The 9717-nt window shown below is 37.0% G+C and overlaps 1 protein-coding gene and 1 long non-coding RNA gene across 3 annotated transcripts in view; one reads left to right on the forward strand and one right to left on the reverse strand.

The window, feature by feature from the left end:
- The window catches only part of LOC148185827 (uncharacterized), a 377412-nt gene extending 375829 nt beyond the window's left edge, over positions 1 to 1583 (reverse strand). For both annotated transcript variants that reach the window (XR_015775442.1, XM_088072367.1), the window contains exon 1: positions 1373 to 1583. The gene's annotated coding sequence lies outside the window, so the exon portion shown is untranslated. The remainder of the gene's footprint in view (positions 1 to 1372) is intronic.
- LOC148185828 (uncharacterized) lies at positions 1330 to 8279 on the forward strand. The gene is made up of 3 exons (XR_015775445.1): positions 1330 to 1421; positions 3580 to 3730; positions 7566 to 8279. It is a non-coding gene; the product is annotated as an uncharacterized LOC148185828 (long non-coding RNA).
- The last annotated feature ends 1438 nt before the right edge of the window (positions 8280 to 9717 follow it).

A 9717-nucleotide genomic window follows, 5' to 3' on the forward strand; every position in this document is an offset into this window, starting at 1 on the left:
AAACATGGTCAGACTGTTGGCGAGCTAACATGCATGTCACATGGTCATTAGCATCTCTAACTACAATTTAAGACACAAGACATGACTCAGCAGAAATAGTAGCAAATTTCTACAACAATGAACAGTACAGAATTAAATTGCAAGCACGCAAAAGAAATAAATCAATTAACAAAAATAAAAAAGTCATAAAATAATAATTAAAGATGTAGAATACACCAATAAGAGATAGAAAGACAAGTGAGTCAGAACTGATTAAAAAATGATTGAAAAGATTAAATAAAAATAAATATCTAATAAATTAGACCATAAGATGAGGATAACACATATGAATTGAAATGAATAAAATAGGTTTAACTTTAAACAAAACAATAAACCAGTTCAAGTAAAAACACAACTAAGTCAAAACGAATAAAATATATAAGTAAGAATAAAGTAAAATAAAATATATATATGCATATTTTTTTAAATGGCCTCAATTTAACTTGAAAAGATGATACTGTTGGGACACTTCTTAATTTGCTCATTAATTTAACATTTTTGTTTATTCATAAAATAAAATAAAGAAATCGCCCTTGTGAACCACTTAAAAAAAACAGATACATATCTTAAAACATTATCAAACTTAAATATATCACATAAATACTTACCAAAACTATTAATTCATGCAAAGCTTACAACTTTATAATGTCATTAGATAAACCCCATCTTGTTTGTTTTTATTTATTTAATTTTGGGATCTGGTTTTGTACAGTTGCATCACTATTACTGAAGTAATGCTTTTTTTTTGACTTGTCTCTTTATTTTTATTTGTAAATTTTGCTCTTTACTTGCCACTTTATATACAAACTAAATGTACTGACCAGTGAATGTACTGCTACAAAACTGTTAATAGATAGTAAAATAAATAAATAAATGGATAAATAAATAAATAAAATAAAATAATATTTTTTAAAAAAGTAAAACAAAAAGAAAAAATAGCTTTGAATCCAAAATACATAACATTCAACATATATTTCAATTACAGTTGACAGTAATGTAGCACTTAAAATACATAGACATTAAAAAAAACATGAGTTTTAATCAGGCTCAGACAACAAAGCATATAAAAAGGGGAACTAACTTAAATAAAATTGTATTTTGACAGTTTTCAGGGCTGCATATCTATATTAAAAAAAAAAAGGAGCCCACATTCGCATTTTTAACGACTAATGAGAATAAGACCGAACAGAAAGGTGAGCTAAAACAGCTCTTACATAGTAAACCTGTTGCTTTGTTTAGCTAACTCAAATGCTACACAGACATTAGCACCTCTGCTAACAGGTAAGGAGACCGGAAGTGACTCAACAGAAATGTTAGCAAAAGCAGCTCTTACCTGGTGTGAAGCGAAGCGTCGAAAACAGCCGAAAATACAACGGAAATTGGTGAGAAAAATCCCGAAGCAACTTTTGTTGTTGTTGTTAGCGAGCTAGCGCACGCGCTAACTAATCATTAGCATCGAGTTTGTCAAACAAAAGTACAGAATTAGCCGTGTTTTTCATGCTAACCGTTAGCTTAGCATGGTCGATAGGTGGATAGGTGTGTGACGGCGGACAGGTAGAGGAGAGGAGTGGGCGGGGCGATGACGGTTTAAAAGACCCGCCTCACGCGCTCAGGGTGCGTTCGATACGTTGTAGCAGCTCTTAGTCTGTCACGTGACTGAAGGATTGAATATTCAGATTTCTCTCAATTTAATTTAATTAAATTTAATTTAAAGCTGCCGAACACGACCTTAAGAAAAAATACAAATAATAAGGGATAAAAGTTATGAGAAAATTATCTGTAAATTAGCAAAACAACGATATCAATAAAAAGTAATAATAATAGTTTTAAAATATGACCTAAACAGACCATGTATTATTATATTTTTTTTTCTGTAACATCATTCTTTTCAAATAAAACTATTATAAAAACATAGATATCGTTTTTGGGACATTTTTCCCCCATTTCCTAGCGTAATTTTCTAAATTATCATCTCTATTTTTTGAGTGTTTTGTTTTGGGTAATTTTCTTGTACTTCTTACTACTTACAGGGCCAAATAATAGCAAAAAATAGTGAAAAAGTTACGAGAAAATTACCTCAAAAATACCAAAATAATTACAAAAACAAAAACAAACAACAACACTAATAATAAAATAATAATTGTAATAATAATATTAATAATAAGTCATAAAATAACAAAAAAAGACCTTAAAAAAGTTTTTTTCTGTAACACATTTTAAAAAAAGAAAATTATTATAAATATAGTTCTTGGGACATTTTACCCTAATTTTGGGGTGAATTTCACCTTTTATTACTTACTTAAAATTTGTGGTATATTTCTTGTCAAGTTGATCATTGCCTTTAAACCAATTAGCTTCTAGGGTTAACCCTTTGAAACTAATTGGTTTGATTTCTTTCAAAAACATGATGAAATGTGTAAAAGAATAAATAAATAAATGAGAAATTTGTATAATTTAAAAAATAAAGTTATCATAATTATAAATCTATCTTTTGGGACATTTTCCCCTCTTTTTTGGAGCAATTTTCCAATTATTTTCATGTCACCTTTTACTACTTACTTGCAATTGTGGGACATTTCCTGTCAAGCTGGTCGTTGTGAAAGGCCTCTGAACGCAGCACAGGAAAACTGATGTCGATCCAGTTTTCAGAGGGTGAAACAAACCTTCCAAATTGCACTATATTGAACATAATATGCTAAAGTTTTGTGTGTAGTTTGTCGCGGTGACTGATGGACTGCTGTTAATTGTGTCTGTTCCACTGCTGCGTTGTGGCGGCTGCGAGTTGTGTCAGCGGTTGCGGTGGCGTCGGTGGCATCTGTCCTGGCAGCGGCTCTCTGATTGATAGGCCTGAGCACAGAGGGGCAGCAGGAGATGAAGAGAGGTCTGATAGCAGGCCGCTAGATACTCCCTGATTCACTGTGTGTCAGATACTGATAACAGCGAGGCTCGGAGAGAGAGTCTGCGAGGGAAGTAAGAAGAGAAATAAGGGCCTACATGAATACTGTGAAGGGGAGAGGAGGGAAAAAGAGACGCTTTAGATGTCACGTCAGTAGAGAGTGTGGAGTATGGGATTGTGGCCGCTAGCTTATTTCATCACACTGACAAATCGAGGTGTGAGTCCCATTGCTCTCGACTTCACGTTGTCAGGCGGACAAACCACCATCTTCTTCCTCTGCTTTTCTACTCTCCATCGCTCTTTCTCATCTATTTTTCCCTCTGTGTGTGTGTGTGTCCTGGTTTTTATTAATAACTATCTGTGGGAGATGAAATAAAGGCGGTGTGTTTTTTATGTGGCTGGCGTGGTCACAGTGCTGTCATTGTAATGTATGTCTTCCGATAGCACTTTGAGGAGGAAAAAATGGAGTGCACCTTCCTCTCCTCTTTCTGCGGTGTATCAATAGCATCACTCTTCTCCCTCGCCTCCCCCACCTTTCTCTCTTTCTCTCTCTTCTGTCGCAATCTATCCACTTTCCCCGTTTTTTTTTCTCTCTCTCTCTCTCAGATGCCTCGACCTTATCTATCCATTTTATCTCCCTCCAGTTTTCGGCGCCATTTCTCCTCTTCCTCGCCTGTCGCTCATCCCGGTGTCACCAGGTTTTCTGTCGCCGGGGGAAGGAAGGCAGGAGGTTTCAGGAGGACTCAAGTCAGGAGGTCACAGATGACACACGTGGCGGCCACATCTCTACAAACGGTATCTCCAAGGCTCGGAAACTCACACAAAAACAATTTAACCTGATAAATCAGCCTGTTCTTATTTCAAAGTTGTCAAATATTGCTGCTTTACTGGCGACCTCTGTGTCAGAGAACAACGCAAAAAGCAAGCGGCAGCTGTCATGGTGGTATGGTACACCACCGGGTGGCATCAGTTTGAAATGCTGCCAGCAATGATGTAATATAAGGAGCTGTAAAGTCATTTTATGGCGGGTGGGAGGTGGATTGATCCAACAAACCCTGGACTTTCACCCACAAGACCACAGTTCAGTTCTTGAATAAGTGAGCCAAATTGGGATGTTTATGTTGCCTAAATATGACCTTGTGCTTTTGTTCCCTAAGCTTTAACATCCGCTTTAGTTGCTAAAACCTCACCACCTGCTCTTGTTGCACATCTACATGCTTTTGTTGCCAAAACCAAAGAAATGCTTTTCTCGCTTAAAACTAACAACCTGCTTCTGTTACTGAAACATCCGCACACTTTGTTGCCTTAACTTAACCACCCGCTTTGATTGCCTAAACCTACCTCCCACTTCTGTTGCTGAAATATAGTGACGTACTTTCGTTACCTAGATCTAACCACGTGTTTTTGTTGCCTTAACATAACCATGCACTTTTATTGTAAAACCTAACGTACATACTTTCGTTGCCTAAACCTAACCTCGTGCTTCCGTTACCTCTCCCTCGCCTGTCACTCGTCTCGGTGTCAGCAGGTTTTTTGTCACCTGTTGAAGGAGGCAGACGGTTTCAGCAGGACTCAGTCAGGAGGTCACAGATGACACACGCGTGTCCCGTACAGCCGCTGACGGTCACAACTCATTTAGTTTGTAAAACAGATGAACATTTTTGAGGCGTGGCTGTCCATCACGCCGCTGCTCCCGCTCAGACATCTGATGGATGCTGTGAATGCGAGTCAGCATTCCACAAAGGATAACCATACCTGAGCGTGTCACGCGCTCCTCGTCATATGCAACACCTGCAGGAGGAACGGTGCGTGCTGGAGAGGAGTCCACGTGGTTTTAACCTCATGACATCTTCTGTGTTATCACCTTAAACTCTGTGTGACCTCAGCTGTCTCAATGAGGCGTCTGCACCACTGAGTGTCTTTGCACAAGCTTTATTCCAAAAGATTTATTAGCATTTCAGTTACATTATATCTGACACCTATAACATGCATCATGTGCACATTTTTTCAGTTTTAGATTGTCAAGTCAAATCAGTTTTATTAATGAAGCCCTTTAACCTGACCAAATTACAATTGATTTCTTTACAGCAGATGACATCCCTCTGTGTTAATGACAATGAAAACTCCCCAAACAAACCTGTAACAAATTAACAAAAAAAGTAATAGTATGTTAAGTTAATTGAAATTTAAATTAAAAAGCAAGAGTAAAGAAAAAAAGAAAATGCTTTAAAGATTTTAAGAATTTTGTATTAATTTAAAATATGTAATTATGATAAATATAGATATAATGTTCCCCTAATTTTTGTTCCCTAGTCATTTTTCTTCAGCTTTTAAAATAAGAACAGCTCCTTGTCTCACTGTCTTTGCTGTGTCAGTTAAAAACAGTTATACATGGCTGTAGGAAACACTATTACTGCTGCATCTTGTATAAAATATTTTGTAGTCATATTTACCTTACTCTCTCAGCTGTTGACTGTAAATACAGAAAAGTATTACTATCAACAGTTTGTAGTTACTTTTTGTTTAAAAACTAAACTTACGTCTCGAATCTGCAGAAGGAAAATTAAGCACCAAAAGAGTTTGAGGATTTGGTTTCAGGTTGCCTAAAGAGGATTCCAGCGTGGAGATTATTGAACCAGTAAAACTCACAGATGTGGAGAAATTGTCCACAAGATCTTCTCTTTATTTGACTTCACTGTGTCAGACATCGAGTGTGTCGCTTCTGTTATCTGTCTGCAAAAAAAAAAAGCTGTTCAAATTACATCTAATGACCAGCCGGCTCAGATTATGATTTCATATTTATCACTGGAGAGCCATTGTGCGCAGCTTAACTGCTGCGTGGACTTAAAATATGATACAAATTTTGCCTTCTTAAAGATTGGACTTTGGTAATCATTATATGGATTGAGTTACACACACAGGGGATTTCAGGATGTGCATTCAACTCCTGCTTTAAAGCACTTAATATCCTCGACACTCAGAGAGCACCACAGGTCTGCTGCTGAATACATCGCTCTGCCAATACACCGGGATTGTGTTTATATGATGAACGGGATTTTGTGGATATGATCCAGCCTGTTTTATTAGATCTCTAATGCATTATTGATCAATTCTGCACAAGGACGCCTTTGACCCTTCGACTTTAGTTTTCTTGTGCTGCGTTCAGGCGTCTTTTACAAGCATTTAAACCTTTCAAACATGAGCAAATTGGTTTGATTTGTTTTAAAAACCAAAAAAAAGGCAATGAGAGATGGCATGGAACGTACTGCAAGGTGCACGATTTTTAAAAACTTTTTGCTTGGCTTTTTTTTTTTTTTTTTTGGACAACTTTTGTTTTTTAAAAAGTTTTTGGCATTTTTTTTCTTTGGAAAACATTGGTGGAATTTTTTTCTTCTTTAAATATTTTTGGTGTTTTATTTAAATAGCATTTTTTTCGTGAATTTTTCAACTACTTTTCAACTATTTTTAGGTCTTTTTTGTTTCACCTTTACTATTTTTTTAAAATTTTATTTTAATTATTTTCAATTTGCAGACTTTAGTGGCCAAGTTGCTCTTTGCATTTTGCCCATGTATTAAAAAGAAATCAGACTAATTCTTTTGGGGTTTAAATGCTTGTGAAAGGCATCTGAATGCAGCAAAATAAAACTGATACTGATCCAAGTCCTGCCAACAACAACTGGTTCTAAACTCCATCCCAGAGGTTTCCAGTGCAGGTCCAGTGTGGCAGCTGATGGTGCAGTGTGGTGGAGGTTGGGGCCCGCAGGATGTGCTGTGTGTTTAGCATCGATCAGCAGGAGATGGAGGTCTGACTCGGGGCCCGGCGTTGTGTCGCTCGGTTCTAATTGATGTAATGAATGTGATTAGGTCTATCAGAGGGATCGCAGAGCCTGGCCCTCTGCCCTCGTCCCCTTATCTCCCAGTGCTTCCTGGGCCCTACACAGAGGGCCAATAATGCACCAGAATGGGAGGAGACGGGCTGACAGTCCCGAAGATGGACGGGTTAAATAATGTGGACTCCAGCAGCACAGCAGAGACAGAGCTTATTCATAAACGTGAAGAAATAATAAATAAATTATATCAAAAGGTTGGTTTTATCTGTTAGATTATGGATCAACCTCTCTGTTTTCAGTCAATGAATCAATCAGACTCTTCAGACAAAGTGCTCCGTTCAATAAAACCAAAATAAAGCACTAAAATAAGAGTACTCATTAAAAACAGAGGAAAAACTGAGGAAACACCAGAAGCAGGATAAAAAAAAATAAATAATCAAAAAAGTAATTTTTGGATAATTTTTTTGTCACCTTTTACTTGCTTGCTATTTGTGGGACATTTCTTGCCAAGTTGGTCATTGCCTTTTTTTCACATGTTCTCAAAAGAAGTCAAAACAATTAAAAAAATACAAGATAAGATAGGATGGTAAGTGAAACAATAACAGTAAAATAATAAATAAGTAGGTTGAAAAGTGTAAAATGATATACCACCTACTCAATGTAAACATAGTCAATAAATAGATATGAACTATTATAGAAAGCCAGACTAAAAACCTAAGCCTTGAATTTGCTTTGAAAATTTTTTTTTTTTTTCTTGTTGTTAATAATTAATTGTTTATTCCATCAATAACTCCGTCCAGGTCTCTCATGTTAGTTGACTTCACTGGGGTCAGTCAGCTGTGCTGGTTTTTGGAGGCTGAGCTAAAGAGGCAGAGCAGGAGGAGTGAAGTGATCAGCAGAGCAACACTGGCATCGTGTGGAGGACATGAGGGTTGCAGGCGGACTCAGCAGCTGACGATTTCTACAGTGAATTTCACAGTTTAATTTTAGCAAGAAAATTACCCCCAAAAAATAGGTTTTAAAAAAGAGGTGAGGATTATTAGAAAACTATCCCCCCAAATAGGGAAAAATGTCCCAAAAACTCTATAATAATTCTATTTTCTTCATTCTGCCTCATATCATCTTTTTTTTCCTGATGTATTAAGTTATTTGCATATTTTCATTTCTCCTCTGCCTTTTACCATTATTGCTGTTGCATCTCTCCTGCTCTCTCCACTCTCTTTCTTTCTACTATTGCATGTCTTACAGGTTTTTTTGGGGGGTTTTTTTAGACAATGTGAGGGTCTAAAGGCAGAGGGATGTTATATGCTGTAAAGCCCTCTGAGGTAAACTGTGTTTTATGATAATGGGCTTTTTAAATAAAACTGACTTGCCTACAATGAACATACAACACCAATCTCACAATGACTGTGGTGTTGGTCTTCTGTAATTCATGATATCTTACTGTTCTTCTTCTTGTTTGTTATGCATGTCACCATCTTGCCGCGTCAAGTGCTTAAAGCTAAAACATGATCTTTTCCTGAACATAATCCAGTTTTTTTCTTTGTGCCTTAAAGCAACATTATGCAACTTTTAGTTGTTGTTGTTGTTGTTGTTGTTGTTGTTGTTGTTGTTGTTGTTGTTGTGTAGTTTTACTGTTGAGTCTCATTCCCCGGTTATCAAATATCAACATGTGTGGATGATGGTCAGCATACAACAACATGGGAATGAGACTTAATAATCAACTAAGAGCTGCATAATGTTTGAGTCACTGCTTGAATGCCCTAATATTCCAATATTTCAGATTTTTTTTTTTTTTTTTTTTTAATGTATTGGATGTTTTTAAAGGTTAATTTTTTGAATTAGGGGTGTTTTTTCCTTTTTTAAAACTGAAGGTTTTTTTTATGTTTATTATAATTTTAAGTTTGGGTTTCTTTTATTTTTTATTTTAAAATTTATTTTGGATGTGTTATTTTTCAAGACCTTTCTGCATTGGGTACTTAAAAATTAAGCTCAGTTTCTGGTATCACTTACTCTACTTCAGTACCTTTTTCATTGCAGGACTTTTACTTGAAACAGAGTATTTTTACAAGGTGGTATAAGTATTTAGGTGAAGGATCTGAACATTTCTTCCATCACTGGACTCACATCTTCCATAAATCCTAAAGAGGGCAGTGTGACACAACAAATACACTCCCCTGCATTCACCGTGCTGTAGGTAAACTGTATTATAGCATATATCGCTAGATGAGATTTAGCCTTAATTTGTTTGCACCAAATTTTCATTTTTTTTTGTAAAAACAGCAGACTGGAGAGTCTCTGCTGAATGCTGTGAACATGTATTGATGTTCATTTTCAAACATCCTCAGATTCTTGATCATGTGTAATTTTCCCGAGTCGGAGTCGATCGACTGTGTCGGTGATGCTGGTGATTACGGCTTTCATGCACATTGATCAGGAGCCACCTCGCCATCAGCTGATGTTATCCAATACAGCAAATTCTGCTGGAGCTTTCATATCATCAGAGGCCACTGACAATCACTGTCGTACATGGTACAAGGTAACTTATTGTAGGTTTTCTTAAACATAGTTTAGGAAAGAAATGAAATTTAAAGTGATCCTAAATCCTGCTGCATGTTTTGGTGTCGAAGGAGTTGAGGAGTGTCACAGCCTGGGGAAAAAAGTTGCTGTGTAGTCTGGTGGTTGGGCAGCAGATACTTCTGTATCTTTTCCCAGAATGCAGCAGGGTGAGCTGTGTCAGAGATCTGCGCAGCCAGCCGCTGTGTCAGAGACAGGCGCTATTGCAGATCCGCACAGCTAGCCGCTGTGCCAGAGACCGTCAGAGACTGTCAGAGATCCGCGCTGTCAGAGATCCGCGCTGTCAGAGATCCGCACAGCCAGCTGCTGTGTCGGAGATCCACGCTTTGTCTATTTATTAGTAAGTAAGTAACCTCCAGACAGTACTAAATATAT

This window comes from Plectropomus leopardus, chromosome 22 (assembly GCF_026936395.1).
Source record: "Plectropomus leopardus strain MGB_pleo_1.0 chromosome 22, ASM2693639v1, whole genome shotgun sequence".
NCBI classification, from domain to species: Eukaryota; Metazoa; Chordata; class Actinopteri; order Perciformes; family Serranidae; genus Plectropomus; species Plectropomus leopardus.